At 42.7% G+C, this 18,062-nt stretch overlaps 1 protein-coding gene and 1 pseudogene across 4 annotated transcripts in view; both read left to right on the forward strand.

The window, feature by feature from the left end:
- PDE1C (phosphodiesterase 1C) overlaps positions 1-18,062 on the forward strand; it is a 292,459-nt gene that overhangs the window by 106,354 nt on the left and 168,043 nt on the right. The window lies entirely within an intron of this gene.
- LOC143821164 (U2 spliceosomal RNA) lies at positions 1,962-2,134 on the forward strand (annotated as a pseudogene).

The raw sequence follows: 18,062 nt of genomic DNA on the forward strand, positions 1-18,062 counted from the left end.
TATTGTTTGGTCCCATGGAATTTCTTAGCATATATTTATAGTCTTATGTTTATTTCACCCTATGAATATAACTCACTTGGTCCTCCAACCTGTACTTGGTTGATCTTATTTGTATTGTGTTGATCTTCTTTGACTTTTTATATGCGTAATCCTCTGTACATAATGCTATGTGCATTGAAATCAATGTTTGTAGAGGAAGTGTAGACATAAGTATGCTAATCTTTCCCCCGGATCAATCTCCAGTTCATGAGCCTGGAGTCTATGTGTATAGGCGGTGTATGCATGTATTTTTTACATGTTCCTCATGGAGATGGAGCTTATATACCCACAATACATATACACTTGATCTTATGTGTAGCATTGTCCATGGATGGATGGATGGATGGAGGCTCATGCAGGAGGCTCTGGGTTCAATAGTATCTCCACCAAAAGCAAAAATAGCTCTGTTAGCAGATGTTGGGGGAGAAAAACTTTCTCTGAAAATGGGGAGAAATGGAGCTAATTGTACCAGTAGACAACGGTGAGTTGGACAGATGTGTGGGTAGTAAAACTGTGGCATCCTAATCAGAGTTGTAGTCTTCTAAATCCACTGAGGTCAATGGTCTTAGAAGAATATGAGTCTGCTTAGGATGGCACTGTGGGATCTGCAGGATGGGTGAAGGAAGCCATGAGTTGAACGGACTGTAGGCTGCAAAGGGAGAAACCGGAAACTAATGATAGAATTCTTCCTACATTATGTCACTTCTGGCGGTAGGCAGAATCATTGTTGCATGCTTCCTTGTAAGAAATCGCCTGTGCATTTGAGATTAACATCTTTGGGGTAAAATGCTAGGGCTGGAAGCTTTCTCCAGAACCTGTTAATTTTCTGGGTACAGGGAGTTCTAAACCGTGGGAGAGAATTCCAGCCCGTGGCTGTCATCACCTGAAGCTCTGTGTTTCTAGCCTGGAAACGGCAATGGGGCCGTGTCAGATGGAATGAAGCTCTACTAAAACTTGAGCAGGAGACCCAGCATGGCTCATTTCCCCCTGCAGCATTGGGGGGCTTTGGCCTTGGAAGGCTTTTTGGAATAACTGAAGTTGCTCCATGTTTAAGGCTTAGACACTGAAGGAAGATGTTTCTTTGTTCAGCGAACCCCGAGTCAAGATTTAAAATGATTTAACCATGCTTTGATTGAGAGGGTATTTGGGGAAAGCAGTAGAACGGCTTTTCTGGTCCAATGCTACTTGGCTGCTTTTAAAATTTCTGTTCTTTCTGATGAGGCCAGGGAAATGTGCCTGGCTATGAACAGCCCTGGCTTGGTTGCCCTTTCCCTGCTTTTGTTGACGAACATATAGATGCACAGTGCATCTGCAAGGTTTGCTCCTCATTAAGCAAGAGAACTGACATCTTACACGGACGTCTGTCTGCCAAGAATGGCTGCATTTGCTTTTCTGATTGTTTAATCTAGATAGATGCGTTGTGTGGACTGGAATAAAATCACTTTATCACAATTTAAAAGGGGGGGGGTTGTCTTGCATTATTGTATCTTCCCTAGATGTAAAATTGAATTTTGTATAAACTTGTTAGGCAGATGTGATAAATGGTGTATCTCCCTTGGAGGGGATATTCATGCAGAGAGCCATAATAGTGAGTTAGAGTTGGCATAGCTCTGTTGCCAACCATTGTCCAGGTGAGATTCAATGCCACCTTGTTATAGGTTATAAATTACTACTGTTTTATATCCCACCCTTATGCTGAACGAAGGCACCCCTCAAGAAAGCTTACAATAGGAATCAAGGAAACAATTATCTCAATATATACATACTGCAACATGAAATATGTGATATAATCTATTCAGAGTGCTCAGAATGATGATGGTTGGTATTGCATTTTGTACATTAGAGTTGACTTGCCAGGTGATGGATTAGGCCTGCCTTGCCATTGGAACTCTGTGAGAGGATCTGACTTTTTAAATGCAAAAATCACTTCTCAGCCTTTGGGCTAAGATCAGGTGTAGTATCTGTTCTTATCAGTTTCATATCTGAAAAAAATGCATTTTTTTGTGCTGTGGGCAAGGGCTTCCACTTGTAGAGTGTGATAGTCTCACTTCCCCCCCCCCCCCCACAAGGCAGCAGTGTGAAAGGGAGAAATTGTGTTATGTGTGTTGGAGTCATTTCACCTATGGGTTTACTTTGGTGCAAGCTGCTATTAAGGGGGCAGCACTCTTTTCAAGTTGACCATGGACTTATTTTTGTAGCCTTAGTGCCTATTCCATGTCAAGTTCCCCCCTTTTCCTTCATGTTTCCGCCCTTTCCCTTTTCTTCCCTCTAGTGGTCACTTTGATATTTCATTGCGTTATCTTTGGTTTATTTCCCTGCCCTTTTATAGTGATACAGATACAGAAGCCTTTATTGGCATAAAGAACAATACAGGTAGGGAAATACAAAATAGTACAATTATAAGAATCAGATAGAGTTACTCAGTTTTGTTAAAAACAAGGAGTTAATTCTAAAAACCTTTGCTAAAAATTTTGCAATGCGGGCGATCCGCTCAGGATCCTTGCTATCAAGTAATTTATTAACCGCTACCGTTTCATTACTATGGAATTGAAAGGAAGATAGAATGTCGGATATCCCCTGGTGGTATAAAGAAAACTTAGGGCAGAACATAATAATATGCGGAAGGAGATCAGGGACCATACAGCCGTGAAAACATAGTCTCTCCGCCCTTTTATAGTGGTAGGGAGTGTGCTGTTGATAAAACATCAAAGCAACCACTAGAGAGAGCAAAACATGGCTGCAAAAAGCGGAAAAACAAGATGATGTACGGCCGCACAAGTGATGAAAATAAGAGCATGGAAGGGCCCTGCAACTTGAAACAACTCTTTTGTGGCCATACATTCACATTCAAAAGCTTCTGCTTCCCAGTTCAACTGAAGTTTGTAACTGCAATGATTTCAGACAGAATTCTAAGGTATGCGGGGCCAGCATATATTAACATTTTCAGGCAGACCACACCTTGTGGTGCCCTCCCTTAGGACTGTCATAGAATAATAGAATCATAGAGTTAGAAGGTGCCTCAGGGGGCATCTAGTCCAACCCCCTGCACTATGCAGGACACACAATCCAGTAGCTCATCCACTGTAACCTGCCACTCCTTTAAGTCTTCACAGAATCAGCCTCTCTGTCCATAGTGAAACATTAGAGCTGCTGGCTTTTTCTGCAGTGAGTCCAGTCCTTTTGAAATGTTCTGTCAGAGCAGTTGCAGGGGCCACTGTGACTTTCTAAATTTAGGAAGGTGTGTAAGCTGGTTGCATGCTGTGGCAGGAGACCTCCAACAAGCTGCCTGCTGTCCCTGCTGCTGCTCAGCAAGGCGGAAGGGGGAGGAATGGACAGGAAAGAAGTTGTCATGCTGATGGTGTGATAGCAATCCTGGCCCAAGCCCTAGAAGTGATGTCACAGTGTCAATGTGATGCTCTAGGATTCATACAAAACTTTATAGGTAACGTCACTACTGGATTTGCAGCAGATGTGACGCTGCACCACTGGTACAATGTCATTCCCCCTGTCATCAATCCTGCTTTCCCCTACCAGCCCTATGTGTAAGAAAGTTTCACTCCAGAGAGTATTTGACAGATTATCTATCATATATAGTGTTTGTATGTCGTGTGGCCAGGAGATCTTAGGATAGGCTGGCAGCCAGGCAAAGGATGTTCAGGGGTAGTTTGCCATTGCCCCCTGGATCATGACCCCTAGTGTTCCCTGGAGGAACTGCCACCAAAGTCCCAGCCAAATACTCGCCAGGGTCAACCCTGCTTAGTTTCCATGGATTTGGCTTGCCTGGGCTATCCATTTAGTAGTGGGTAAATGGTTTTCTCCTGGCAAATAGACAGGGAAGAAACGGAGGTAGTGACAGATTTTATTTTCCTGGGCTCCAAGATCACTGCAGATGGGGACTGCAGCAAAGAAATTAAAAGACACTTGCTCCTGGGGAAGAAAGCTATGGCAAATCCAGACAGCATCCTAAAAAGCAGAGACATCACCCTGCCAACAAAAGTCCGTCTAGTCAAGGCTATGGTATCCCCAGTTGCAATGTATGGCTGTGAAAGTTGGACCATAAGGAAGGCTGAACGTCAAAGAATTGAGGCTTTTGAACTCTGGTGCTGGAGAAGACTCTTGTGAGTCCCTTGGACTGCAAGGTGAACAAACTGGTCAGTCCTAGAGGAGATCAGCCCTGACTGCTCCTTAGAAGGCCAGATCCTGAAGATGAAACTCAAATACTTTGGCCACCTCATGAGAAGGAAGGACTCCCTGGAGAAGAGCCTAATACTGGGAGCGATCGAGGGCAAAAGAAGAAGGGGATGACAGAGAATGAGGTGGCTGGATGGAGTCACTGAAACAGTAGGTGCAAACTTAAATTGACACCGGGGAATAGTAGAGGACAGGAAGGCCTGGAAGATCATTGTCCATGGGGTCACGATGGGTTGGACATGACTTCGCACCTAACAACAACAAAAAGGTTTTCACAGATTGGGCTGCACTCTTTGCAGTTCTGAGTGTGTGTGAGTTTTTAAGCCTGTGCATTTGTTAAATATTTGCTTTTATCTGTGCATTTTTAAAATCATGTTAATGGGACTGTTTTTGTGTCCTTGCAAACTGGTGTTGTACTGTTAGCTGCCTTGAGTCTGAGGAGTCTAGAGCTGCCTTGAGTCTAGTCCAAAGTGGACTAGAAATATTCTAAATAAGTGATCAGTCTGGTATTTAGACAGTGATTGTGAGATAGGCATGTCCTCCGAGAAACTTGGGTATCCTCTGCTTCCGAATCCTATACTAGCCCTTCTAAAACCACCTGAGAATTACTTGCAAATTTACAAATGAATATGATTCTTGCGCAACTATACCCTGCTGTGCACTCATTTCAATGTCTCCTGTAAAGTATGTAAATTTTATTGATAACTGTTTCTATAATGACAGGCACATTTCCAAAAATATCACTATATTGTCTTCTCTGTGTTATTTTGAGTGTAATTAGAACCAGTGATGAATTATAAACAGACACCAGATGAACAAGTTGAAGGATGACAGGGAGCTAAACATTCTGCTCGGATGTGATTGGTGCGTTTCAGTATTTCCTCTGACACTCCCCTTTGCGTTTTCTCCTTCAGCATCCAAGATGGCCACTTCTAAAGAGACAGCTGCAATTCACTAACCCCATAGTAGGTTTCATGACTCCTCGTTTTCTTAAGGGTTATTCAATGATCCCACTGACAGTATTTTGAAGAGCAGTACCCTGTGCTCTTTCTGAATATGTAGGTCAGCTACTGGAAATGCCCAACTTCATCAGGATCCTGGTCATTGTTATCAAATGCCAACAAATTTATTTTTGAATACTCCAAAGACAGTAACCCTTGTACTGGCAGGAGAAGGATCAAGATGGGCAGCTGTGTTAGCCTCTCTGTAACAGGAGAATGGGCAAGAACATCTGGAAATATTTGGAGCAGTGAACACATTTTGTTAGTCTTGCTGCTACAACTGGACTCTTGCTCCTGACAAACTCTTATTTCAGGAGAAAATTTCTAGCCTTTTCTTTCCCCTGAAGCCTAGGTTTCTGAGTGAAAGGATTTAAAACTAAAAAGAAGGAGCTTTCAGTCATTAGACTCCTTGGATTCTTCAGTAGTATAGCCAAGATATGGGCTTACCACATCAGAGAACTAGACAAATTCAGCAACAAGAGAGTGACTGGCCCAAAGTCACCCAACAAGCTGTCCCAGCGTGAATGGGGATTCAAGCCTGGAGTCCCCCAGATGCTCATCTGACATTCTAGCCACTCCATTGTACTTGCTCTCATGTGTGCTTCTTTTTCATGGGTTACCATTGGGGGAAAGGTGGGCTATAAATGAATTAATTAATGAGAGAGAGAGAGAGAGAATATATATAGTGCCACACCCCCATCTTAGATCGGATTCAGATGTTCCCCAGGCTGGTGAGAAACTTTGCACAGTGGAGGAATAACTATGCTCCTCCATCATCCAGATGGTACCACCGGTAACTGAGTCTTTGGGATGGATAAACCACAGAAGTATGATCCAGGCATCATGTAATTACCCAAGGGCACAACATCTGCCTAGTGCACTCTTCCTTCTCCGAATGGGAAAATGGCACAAAGCAGTTACTCTCCTAGTTGGGGATCTACACAAAGTGCCTCTGTCATAGGATGCTATCTGGTTGGAGGGGGCACAGCCATTCCTCTGCCCTGTGAAGGTGCATGCTGGTCAGTATTTTAATTGGGTCACGGCCTTTAACTGGGTCTTTGCTACATGCTTTATTCACATTTTTGGATCTCACAAGGAGGGGGGGGGCGGGAATGCCCAACTTCATTCAAGTCAATTACATGACTTATTCAGCAGATTCAAATGGGTAGCCGTGTTGGTCTGAAGTAGCACAATAGAATCAGAGTCCAGTAGGATGTCTTCCTGCTGGATCAGCTCAGGGAAGCAAAGTTGTTAGATGTTTTCATGGGAAATTTAAACAGCATATAAATCAACTGTGTTGGCTGAGCTTTGTGTAAGTAGGCAGGATTCTTGCATTAGGACAAGCCAGTATCAATTTTTTTGGGGGTGGGGGTGGAGGAATCATTTTTTCCCATATATTTAAAACATTTATTAACTGCATTTCTACTTTGGGGAACTCAAAGTGGCTTACAGTGTAAGGAATCCAAAGGTTGAGCTGCAACAACAATATTAAAAAATCTTTACAAATATTTATTAAACAAGGTGCACTGATTTACAATGCAAATAAAACAATCAAAATACACAAAAATGGTGCATAAAACAATTAATCCAAGGCAGTGACTCCTAAAGGGTGGAAGCATTTCATGCTGAAAATGTTGGTATAAGTTTAGAATGCTTTTTTAAAAAATGTGAATGTCTGAATATTTTCTCAGGACATATTGAGTTTTATGAAAGATCCATTTGGGATCATGAATCATCCATTTGGGTTTTTCATGGTATCATAAATCATCCATTTGTTTTTTTCACAAACTTAAATTATTGACATCTTTGGTATACCACACTGGAAGTGAGAGATGGAACATTTGACCTTTCTGTCTGATGGGAAGGGGAAAGGTATAGAACCTTATATAATAATGCAGTGAGATAGGCAATAACCATGTTTTATTGGGCTTTTTTTCCAAAAGGAAAGTAACATAACATGGAGTTCAGCTATCAAAGTGAATTTGTTAGGCATTTCCCACTTTCAACTTCCTCTTCCCCTTTCAACTCCAAACTTGTGTATTTCTAAACATTTTTAGATGCTTGGATGTTTTAGAAGAAGAAGAGTTGGTTCTTATATGCCGCTTTTCTCTACCCGAAGGAGGCTCAAAGTGGCTTACAGTCGCCTTCCCATTCCTCTCCTCACAACAGACACCCTGTGGGGTGGGTGAGGCTGAGAGAGCCCTGATATCACTGCTCGGTCAGAACAGTTTTATCAGTGCCGTGGCGAGCCCAAGGTCACCCAGCTGGTTGCATGTGGGGGAGTGCAGAATTGAATCTGGCATGCCAGAATAGAAGTCCGTACTCCTAACCACTACACCAAACCAAGAATGTATCTTGGTTGGATGTACATTGTACTTTCCTATTCACATACAACCTATACATTCTTAAGTAAGTTTGATGCGTGAAATCATCTGAGTAGACCAGCTTAGAATTCCTCCTGGAATGTGTATGCCTTGAGAAATAAATTGTCCTATGATTTAGGCACATGATCTAATAACCTTGTGGAACCTCAGTGGTTTTGGTTATAGATCAGGCTTTATCAACCAGGGTTTCTTGATGGCCCTGGATGAGTTAATGGCCCTGGGTGGTAGTTAATTGATTTTTAATTTAAAAATGTTAAACATTTATCAGGTGATATGACCCCTTCCCAAAATGACTAATGATAGGTGTGGAGTGAGTGGGCAGGGGAGAGTTCCCAACCATATTCTGGTTGATAGTACCACTTCTGGGGTTTCTTGAAGCCTAAATAATGTTTCAGGTGTTTCACAATGGTTAACAATTTGCAAAAGACTTGTATAGACTGTGCCTTGGGTAGGAGATTCTTTGCTAGTTAAGCTTGCCATCTTGGGTTCCAGGTGGAATATAATTAAAGGCCAAATATAATTAAAATAACAGTTGGTTATCACAGTAACCCATAGCTGTAGGGAAGATACAGGGAACAGAGAGAACCAAGTCCAGTTCCTATTTCCAAATAACTGATGAACAGGATCACTGATTTTCTGAACTGAGGCAGATCTGTCTGCTATGATGGCTGGATTGTGAAAGAAAAAAGAATTCACCGTACCTGTATGGACCTCCAGTTCCTCATCCAGCTAGAAATCTGCTTGCAGACATAGGCTCCTTTGTGTCTGTGGACCCCAGTCCTGTGAGATCAGCCTAATAGTGCTTTGTAAAAGCAGTACTATGTAAGAGGAGGGGAGACTAATGATTATGTTGCTCTTTCATTACTTACTTCCCTCCTGGTTTTCAGTACACAGTTAAGGAGTTAAAATACATACTTTTTGGCAAGGTGGAAAGGAAGAGTAAGGACCAAATGCTGTTTTTTTGGTATTTGAAGGAAGTCTGCCTCTTCTGTTTTCCTTATCTTCAAAATCACATCAAACAATGAATAATTGGAATCTGGATTCCAAAAGGTCTCTTGTTTAGTTTTGTTTGGTGTCATTCTCTGAAGCAGATAAAGGCAGATCAATTAGCATAACAACAACTGACAGAACAATACTGGGGGCAGAAGACAAAGAGCTCTGAAATTCTTTGCGTGGAGGGGGATGCAGCAACGAAAGGAAACGCACGCGTTACATATGCACAAGGTGCATTTTTTAAAATGCAAATAAGGTACAAGGGAAGAGAACTAGCTGGCACATATTCCCAGTATCATCAGGAAAACTATGCAAAGGACTATTTTCTCTGTGTGCCGTGGACTTGACCATTGCTTTCAAAAAGGAGACCATCAGAACAACAAAGTATAAGACAATTATCCAAAGCATCGATTAAACATGTACATTCTTCAGCAGACTCAATGAGACTTCTGTGTGAAGAAATCCAGCTTTGTCACTTCAGATGTAATTCACAAATGTAACAGCAATTTTTGACAGGTCAAGAACTTGAATAATGTGCGGAATGGGCAGTCCACTTATGTTCCAGAAGGAAGGTACAGCTTGCTCTGATGAATGTTTCCTTGGAAGTTAGTGCCAGTAAGTTAATTGGGACTTACTCTCGAGTAAGTGTCAGTGGGACTGAAGCCCTAGAGCTCATTATCACAATATTCCCATTAGCACAATACTACTGCAATACTGTGGAAGCCATTGAGGTGCCTTTGGTCACAAGTGGAAGTGGTGCAAAGGATGATGGGAGATCAGAACACACTGATCCTTGGGAACCCCCGCTGTTCGTTCCATGCCTCCTGCTGTCCCTTGCGCAAGCATGGTAGTTAGCCCTCAGGGCAAACGGTGCCTTTCCCTTTTGCACAGAAATCACAGGGACTGGCGAGAAAGGGTGAAGAGTGACTTCGTTTTCTGAGATATTTAATTTCTTTTCAAAAGCAAAAGCAACACGGTTGAATCGCATATCTGTTGCCACAATATTTTTTTGGGGGGGCCTGTCGCATTGTCATAATAATGATGAAAATGTCTGAATTAGCTCTTGGATATTGCAAACTGTTCAGTCTTTTCTCTTACAGGGGAGGGGGCGGGAGTCCCAAACCCCCAAACAGATTGGCTCTCTGTTATGTGGAGTACTCTCTGTTCTCTTTGCTACTTTGCATAGCAGAAAAACATTCATCCATCAATGCCAGGTTTTCTTATTTATTTTCCTGTTCTAAACGGATTTTATGGATGCTAACTGATTTTCTAGGCATGCTTATAGGGGGAAAAAAACTTTTTGGATTCATTTTCAGCATTTGATTTTTTTTCCCCGTTATCATTTTATGCATTTGTTTTCTTCATTATATTCATTTTCCATTTCCGCTTGTTTAAATGGGATACATGTTTTCAATGCCACTTCCCCTCCCTCCAGCATCTAACTGGGGTGAAAGCTTGTATCCCTAACGCACTTTAGGTGGATGGAAGGCATCCCCATTTTGTAGGCAACAAAAGATCTTGCTTGTGCAGTATGTAGAGGTGGCCATTTGGCAACCTGAGAAAAGCAATTAATGGACTCTAGTAATTACAGATAGGGGGTTCTCTATGTGTTTATGCAAGGACACCTATTCCTGATAGCATGGACCGGAAAGTATGCATTCAAAGAAATTATCTCACATGCAGGTGAAAGGAGGCTTTACTCTGCACTGGTGTTTGGAGCATTTCTCTTCCGGCTGGCTTTAATACCAGAAATGAGCCTGAACAATGAAATGCTGGAAGGATAGGAAAGCTGTGGGAGACAGGCTTTCCCTTCTCCTGTCCATGTTTTCCGCTGTTGTACAGTAATCTTCTTTCCCACCCCATCTTGTTTCACGTGGGAATGGCCAGACTCCTGAATTCTTAACAGTGTGTGCTTGAAGATCCCTGAAACAAAACTATGACCCAAATTAGCTATTTGGCGTCAGACTGGGGACACCCAAACTGGTGCAGAACACTTCCAAAATTCCTGGAGTAATGAAAATGTATCTCCAAGAATGTTGCAAGTAGGTAGGCCCTAGAGTCCCCTCTCAAAAGCATCCACTTTCTCCAGAGGAACTTCTCTCGGTAGTCTGGAGATGACCTATAATTCTGGGGGATCCCTCGGTCTCACCCAGAGGCTGCCCCTGCTATAACTGACAGATGTTCGTGTACTACAATTCCCATGAGCCCCTGTCAGCATTTTCTGGCAGGGGCTCATGGGAATTGTAATTCACAGACATCTGGAGGACAACAGGTTGACTATCCCTGAGTTATAGGACTGAACCAGTGCATTGGCTCCTTTCTAAAATGCTGCATCAGGCTCCCCGATTAACTGGGAGAGACTTCTTTAAGCTGAATTGGACAGGAACTGGATCATATTTTTTTTGGTCTTGCCTTGTGCATTCATTACTGGAAAATCTACTCCCTGCTCTCTTAAGTGGCTCGTGACTTTGTCTTTCCTTCAATCCATTGTATGCAAAAGAATGAGAGATGTTGTGATTTCACTTAGCTGGCCGATAACTGCACTTTTCAGTATTCTTGGCAAGAGTGCAAATGAATGTAATGCAATAGGAAATATTCATTTTAGGAATGTAACCAACAGAATGCCAATGTGCAAATGAGACAGACCTAGAAAAATAGCCCTGAGATCTGGGATGGACGCACGTGCCTTTCTAAAATTCCATCGTTTCAGCCTGTTGTAATTGTGAATAAATCCAGTCTACCATTGTTGCTGTTTCTGGCGGATGTCGTTTGCTTCTTTTACACTTTTTGAATGAAGTTTATATTACATTTATACATGCAAGCTGATTTAGTGACACAGAAATAATGATTGGAAATGAATATGTTTTTCAGGCAGGAAATTGGCATGAGGAAAGAACGCAAGGGGCAGACATATGGAATGTTGACTAGGCATGACTTGGAGATCTATGCTGGAAGCTTTATTTTCTAGGCACTAGCCTGCAAACCCACCAGAGGGGCCCTCCGACACCCAACCTACCTGGGCAGTTCTGGTGGGGCTGACAGGTCGGTGGGTGGGTGGAGGGCACGCAGCAGTTGAGTGGGGCATTGTGCCACAGGCTGGGGCAACAGCCTCGCAGCTGGTCGCGCTGGTGCACAGCAGGTGAGACAGGAGCCCCACTGGTAGGTGGGGTGATGGCCGCACTTCCAGTTGGGCCGCCATGGCTGTTGGCAGGCGGGTTGGCTGGCGGTGAAGGTCTGGTGCTGCAGGAGTGCCCTCCTCGCCAGGCAGGCAGAACCTGGCCATTTGGCTGGCTGAGCATCCGCTTCTGGAGGCGGGTGCTCCAGGGGCCAGCCCAATCTGGGTGTTCCCAGCTTTGCTGTGTGCGCCCTATATTGGCCCATGCAGGCAGAAGCACAGGCCAGACACCTGGAGGTGTCCTGAACAGCGCTCCACCCTTTCCTCTCCCCACAACAGACCCCCTGTAAGGTGGGTGAGGCTGAGAGAGCCCTGATTTTACTACTTGGTCAAAATAGCTTTATCGGTGCTCTGCCAAGCCCAAAGTCACCTAGCTGGCTGCATGTGGGGGAGTGCAGAATCAAAGCCAGATTAGAAGTCTACACTCCTAACCCCTACACCGAACTGGCTCCCTAATTAATGCCCTGTGTGACTAGTGGATCTGCAGATGGGTTACTTAAGTGTGGTGGTAGAAGTTGTTCCTGGCTGCCTCCTACAATGATTTGTGGCTGTTCAGAAAATAATGTACTCTAGCATTTTATTGCCAGAGGTTCCCTGGTTTATGATTACAGCTGGTGAATTGATGTGCTGCAATGAAGTAACAGTAATATCTCGAGGACAAATGTGCTCCCTGCCATGGATCAGCCTACCTTTCCTTCATCTCATGAAACTTTAAAAGTCTTCTATTCACTCCTGGTTCAGTCCCCAGTGTTTTTGGAAGTATGAGAGATGGTGACTATGCTTTCATTACATTTGTGGCTGGATGACTCGCACTTTTTAGTCCTGCTAATTTGCGGCCAAAGAAGGTAAAAGCAAAATTTAACTTTTAGAGGGAAAGTGTGTTTTTATATCCCTGGTGGTTTTTGTTTTGTTTCATTTTATTTTAAATAGAGGAGTGCTTGCCATTTGGAAGAGGTATATATAGAAGAAAGTGATAATGAAATAGCTACTCTTGACACACTTGCTCCAAAAGAACATGTTTTCCTTTTTGTAGAAGGGCTCTTTTCCATTGCGTTAACAGGGTCAAGGACATAAATGGGCTAAAAACAATACTTTGAACAGGATGGAAATATTTTACCGATGCACTCAGAAGAATGTCTAGACAAAAGAATCCAAATCTCAGATTGCAGCCTGCCTAGTGGAGATCTTTGAGGGAAAAAGAGAGCTGAAGTCAAGAACTGCTGGCTTATTCTGTTGGCAGCCGTCTGGAAGGAAATATGCTTGAAACAGTGGAGGGGAGTATAGTGTATGCAGGTGTATAGGGAGGTAGATGGATGTACTCATGCCAATTAGCTTCTATCACAGCTGCTTTTAAAGGATCACTACCGCAGTTTGAGATTCTGAATTGGGCAATTTGAGATTCTGAATGGGAGGTCCTGTTTTTGCACCAGGATGAACTGATGCCCTGACCTGGATAGCCCAGGCAAGCCAGATCTTACAAGCTAAGCAGGGTTGACCCTGACTGGTATTTGGAAGGGCGACCTCCAAGGAACATCAGGATCATGACAAGGAGGCAGGCAATGGCAAACCATCTCCAAATGCCTTTTGCTTGTCTGCCAGACAATCCAAGGATCCCCAGGCTATACTACATTTACTTGTCAATACAGTGTCAATGCAGACTGGTATCCCCCATACCTATGTGAGCCTGTGGCCAGTATTATACTATTAATATATATAAGGACTTGTCACTGATGAAAGAACTGAAAACGGAGATTACCTGGATTCCGTTTCGACAGACGTCCTAAAGAATAAAGAAACAAAGGAAACTCACAAAAATAGGACATTTTTCTTTATTTATCATATTGCTAATGGATAGGTCTGTTTCTCTCTGCTTGCTTTAATTATTAGACCGTCCTTCTTATACTCTTGTATGATATACTACACGCATGCCATGCAATAAATATAATAATTCAAAATAGATCTGATCTTTTTATCATATTTGGCCAGGAAGAATTTCCTGTCCTTAGCTTCAAGGAAAATGTTTCTAGATTTATGAAATGTTAAGGTGGTTCAATGGTTGACAGTGAAGAGTATTAATTTCATGGTTGACTAGGTCCACATCAAAGTGTGGGTGGTAAAACAGGCAATGCACTAACTTTTTGTCCTTGAAAGATGTCTTTAAAATAGTTAATTTTAAACATGCTAGCCTTCCATTAAAGTAAATATTGAAATGACCACTTTTGTAACAAGAGTTCTGCTAGAACCGCTCTGAGCCTCCGGGGAGGGCGGTATAGAAGTATGATAAATAAAATAAATAAATAAAATAGATTGTTTCCAGCACAGGCTTGTTGGGGGTCTCTGGAGAATTCATAAATGGCTGGTATTAGAATCATAGAATCATAGAGTTGGAAGGGACCTCCTGGGTCATTGATGATGATGATGATGATGATGATGATGATGATGATGATGATGATGATGATGATGATGTAAATGTATTGCTCGCCTCTTCCCGAGGGCTTGAGGCGGGTTACAATGTTTGACTAAGACTCCCATAAAATCCCATTAAAAACAGGCATAAAAATCCCTTAAATATTATACAAAAGCCTGTAAAAAGAAAAAAAAACAGAAAAGATGCTGTTGCGGAAAATACATACCCAACCTAACAATCCCCTATAACACACACTAGCAGGGAGAGGGTGAACCAAGGGCGCTGATGTACATCACTACCGCCACTCATGTAGGGAGGGCCCAGATCTTCCTTGCCACCTGGCCTCAACCATAGTCCTGGGGGAAGAGCTCCATTTTGTAGGGCCTTTGGACACCTTAAAGATCCCACAGAGCCTGTAGCTCTTCCAGGAGCTCATTCCACCAGGTCGGGGCCATGATGGAAAAGGCCCTGGCCCTGGTTGCAGCCAGGTGAGCTTCCATGGGGCCAGGAACGACCAGTAATTTAGTGCTCACAGAGTGAACCCTGCGGGGGGGATAGTCCAACCCCCTGCACTATGCAGGACATCACAACCCTATTGCTCATCCACTGTAACCTGCCACCCCCTTGAATCTTCACAGAATCAGCCTCTCCATCAGATGGATATTCAGCCTCTGTTTAAAAATTTCTAAAGATGGAGAACCCACCACCTCCTGAGGAAGCCTGTTCCACTGAAAAACCACTCTGTCAGGAACTTCTTCCTGATGTTTAGATGGAATTTCTTTTGAATTAATTTCATCCCATTGGTTCTGGTCCGTCCCTCTGGGGCAAGCGAGAACAACTGTGCTCCATCCTTTCTATGGCACCCTTTAAATACTTGATGGCTGTCAAAACCTCAGTCATCTCCTCTCCTGGCTAAACAGACCAAGCTCTCCCAGTACACAGACCAAGCTCCCCCAACCTTTCCTCATATGTCTTTGCTTCCAAACCCATCACCATCTTTGTCGCCCTCCTCTGGACATGCTCCAGTTTGTCTACATTCCTCTTCATTTTGTCTACATCCCTTTTCTTACTTTAAATATAACTAAAGAACCTTTTTTTTTTTGCTATGTTTAGCACTTCTTACTAGCCTAAGCTCATATTGAACTTTAGCTTTTCTAACACTCTCCCTACAATTATTGGTTATTTGTTTATACTCATCCTTGTTAATAAGGCCTTCCTTCCATTTCCTAAATGACTCTTGTTCCTTTCCTACAATGTCTGAAAAGGAGGCTCTGTTGCATTACTTTGGCTAATAGTCCTTGATGGAATAGTAGTTGCTTTGACCTGGATGATCCAGGTTGGCCCATTGTTGCCAGATATTGGAAGCTGAGCAGTTTCAGCCTGGTTAGTCCTTGGATGGGAAGTCCAAGGTTGCTATGTAGGGTTGTTGTGCAGAGGCAGGCAATGGCAAACTACATCTCTTGCTTGGAAAGCTCTATAACAGGGTTGGCCAAACTGTGGCTCTCCAGATGTCCATGGACTACAATTCCCACAAGCCCCATGCTAAGTAGAATTATACTCTTCTATGTCCATTGACTTCAGTGGATTTAGAATGGCATAATTTGCATAGGATTGTGCTGTACTTCATGGAGGATAGATCTGCTACTTTAAAAAGTTATCTATGCCAGAATGAATTCCTTAAGATAATTATGTGCTTTGTGATATATTTTATCACGAATGGATGATACTGATGTTAGGAGTAAAATGTAGTGTGTGCAAGACAAATGAAACCGCTTGGCTACCATATTTATCCAAAATTAAAAAATGACCTGAAATGTGCGATGAGCCCCTAAGAAAGGTTATGCACTAATTTTTTAAAATTTACGGTACGGACTTGTCATATGTTTTTTATTTCTGGCAACGCGATAAAAATCAAAAGCAGTGGTGTTCTGGGAGAGGAGGGGGAGGGGGGGTCTTCTCCTCTGCCCTCTTGGTGCCTTTTCCTCATCTGCTGTTAGATAACAAGTGTTACCTTAGATTAACTTGATGCAACAGTAGAACGTTTTTAATATTTGTACAGATGGATGAAACTGATGTATAGGAAGTAAATGATAATTCCTCACCAGATCAACAGTTCAGTCTGCAGAGGAAAAAGCCTTTTAGGAAATGTTTAGGCTTGAATTATTATTATGGTGGCAGATGTTCAATATACTTGAATCAAAACTTTTTAAAAATTGAATTTGTCGGTGACTAGAAGCTTACTTCTTAAAATGGAAGAACAGAACCACTGAGGAAGTAAACAGGATGCAATCTGGAACACAGCTGAGAGCAGGTGAAATGAACTCCCTTTTGTCTGAGATATCCCCAAGTTCATTACTTTTCTCTGAACAGTGTAAGTGCAAAGTTTCATGTGAATTCTGTGAGGAAAAACAAAGCAATGTACTTCAGGAGAATAGAACATGTTCATAATTCCTGACTGTGGGTGATGGGGCTTTTGGAATCATGCAGGTGAAAAATCATGTTACTGTGTACAAAATGCAGAGTAATACCCTCCCTCCCCAAGACTCTTTGTATTAAACAGGCCCATCATTCACAAATATTATGCCCATCATAAGGATGAATATTAAGCTGGTCTAATCTTTTGAGAGGGATGTAGAGGGAGCATAAAAGAGAGGGAGCATAAAAGAAAGATACAGAAATGGCCCAGTAGGACTTCTGAATTTGCACTTGTGTCTATCAGGGAACATTTTGTACATGTGTCTATCAGGTTGGGTTGTTTTATCCTTTTATTGTAAACTGCCACGAGTGGCAGTATATAAGTTAAAATAGAAATAAATAAATTTATTGCATTTTTCCCTTTTGTCTGAATAAAACAAGTACATAACTTTGTTTGATGCTGTTTGTTAATGTAACATCTTTTAACAAAATTATATCCTATTTGAGATTTGAGAAAACTTCATAGGAAGTTTTCTTAATGTTGTGATTAATAGTGCTTATATTGATTGGAAAGTTCAGAGTTTGGATGTTTTCTGGTTTTGGTCTTGGTTATTTCTTAACATTTATGAACAAGTACTACATTTTATGTCAACATGCAGGACAAATTAATGGTTTCTGAAATTTGCTTTTTCTCCCAACCTTAATTTGATCGATTTTCTGGCAGGTAAATCAAAAAGTCGATCTTTACCTTTTGGAAAGCGATTCAAAATTATCTAAATTGGAAATGATTATCTCAAATCAAGATATCTTTTGAGTCTATGGGCAGCAGCCTCAGATTCTCCAAATATTGGCTTGGATCCACCAGAAATTCCATCAGTCGGGCATGACATTTTACCTCCCTTCTCTGACTGCAGTTCGCACTGCCCCCTGATCAGTTGCGCAGTGCCACACTGAGGGGGAGCCCCAGGTATGCTGGCCACCGGAGAGCACCAAAGGTGAGCCGGTGGCAGAGTGGCAGGGCAGCCCCCGAGGCAGCAGCCGTGGAGGAGGATGAGGAGGAGCCGCGGCCTGATACCGACTGATCCATGCACCGGTACCGGTCTCCAGTCCGGGGGTTGGGGACCACTGCCCTAGAGAACAGTGGGGAGCTTGAGGTTTGCTTTTGGGAGGGATTGGAGAAGAGTAAAGCCCTTCCACCTGTGGAGGCCCTCTTGCTGGATCCAATCTATTGTGAGCACATACGTATTTGTAGTACCCCCATAGGATTTTCAAGGCAAGAGACTTAGAGAAGTCGCTTGCCATTGCCTTCTTCTGCATATCAGCTCTGGAATTCCTTAATGCTCCCCTATTCAAAAACTTACCAGAGCTGACCCTGTTTAGCTTCTGAGATCTGACAAACTTTGGCTAGCCTGGGCGATCCAGGTCAGGGCATGTCCACTATAAGAAACACAATAATT

Source organism: Paroedura picta, chromosome 11 (assembly GCF_049243985.1).
Source record: "Paroedura picta isolate Pp20150507F chromosome 11, Ppicta_v3.0, whole genome shotgun sequence".
Taxonomy (NCBI): Eukaryota; Metazoa; Chordata; class Lepidosauria; order Squamata; family Gekkonidae; genus Paroedura; species Paroedura picta.